Source organism: Geospiza fortis, unplaced genomic scaffold (genome assembly GCF_000277835.1).
Source record: "Geospiza fortis unplaced genomic scaffold, GeoFor_1.0 scaffold4758, whole genome shotgun sequence".
NCBI classification, from domain to species: Eukaryota; Metazoa; Chordata; class Aves; order Passeriformes; family Thraupidae; genus Geospiza; species Geospiza fortis.
In genome coordinates, this window is record NW_005055180.1 from 12,134 (window position 1) to 13,068 (window position 935).

A 935-nucleotide genomic window follows, 5' to 3' on the forward strand; every position below is an offset into this window, starting at 1 on the left:
TCAGCTCAGGGCACTGTATATGCGGGGTTCTCCCCATTTTTGGGGGCGACCTGTGGGGTCCAGGGTTGGGCTGGGACCCCCAGGACTTTGGCCTTGACCCCGGGGCCCCCCAAATCCACTCAGGAGACCCCGGATTCCCACGGGAATCTCACAGATTTGTCCACAGCTGAGGGGCAAGAGGGGTGCTGCGGTGAGGGGGGGTCCTGGGGGTGTGCAGGGGGCTCAGGGCTGTGATGACACACTCAGGAGTGCTGGGGACACAGAGGGCCCCAGGGCAGGAGGTGACAGTCCCCAGCACAGGTGTGGGTTTTGGGGTCACATCACGAATTTCTGGTAATTGCAGAAAAGTCAGGGGCAGGAGGTGGAGGGGGGGGGCACCGGCGTCCCTCGGCCCGTGGAAGGAGAGGAATTTGGAGGGGCAGTCTTGGGGCCTGGATGCCCACGGACCCTTGGCCAAGGTGCATCCATGTGTGGGGTCCCTGGAGGGATTTGGGGTCCCTGGAGGGATTTGGGGTCTGGACACCCCAGGCATGGAACTGGGAGGCAGGAGAGTGACACTGAGGAGGACCAGGAGGCACTGCAGGGCACTGGGATGGAACTGGGAGGACCTCTGATGGAACTGGGAGGCACTGTTGGCACTGGGAGGCCAAGTTGGGAGGGCACAAAACCCCCCAAGGCCAAGAAGGAAGAGGAAGGGCACCCTGGCCCCCTCACCAAGGGGCTCCCCCCACCCCAAAAACCTTTGTGAAGCACCAGGAGCTCCTGACCCGTGGTTTTTTTGGGGAATGGGATGCACACACACACAATCTGGGACGTGGGGGTGCCCCCCTCCCCAAAACCGCCCCCCCAAAGCAGACACAGGCACCATGGGAGGACAATGAGGCTCTTTATCACCCCCTCTGCGTGCCCCATCCCCCTCTCCCCGCTGTTAAATA

General features: G+C 62.6%; 1 protein-coding gene across 1 annotated transcript in view; it reads right to left on the reverse strand.

Annotated features, from left to right (window-relative positions):
* The window catches only part of SPAG7 (sperm associated antigen 7), a 12,213-nt gene that overhangs the window by 5,748 nt on the left and 5,530 nt on the right, over window positions 1-935 (reverse strand). The gene's annotated exons all lie outside the window — the stretch shown is intronic.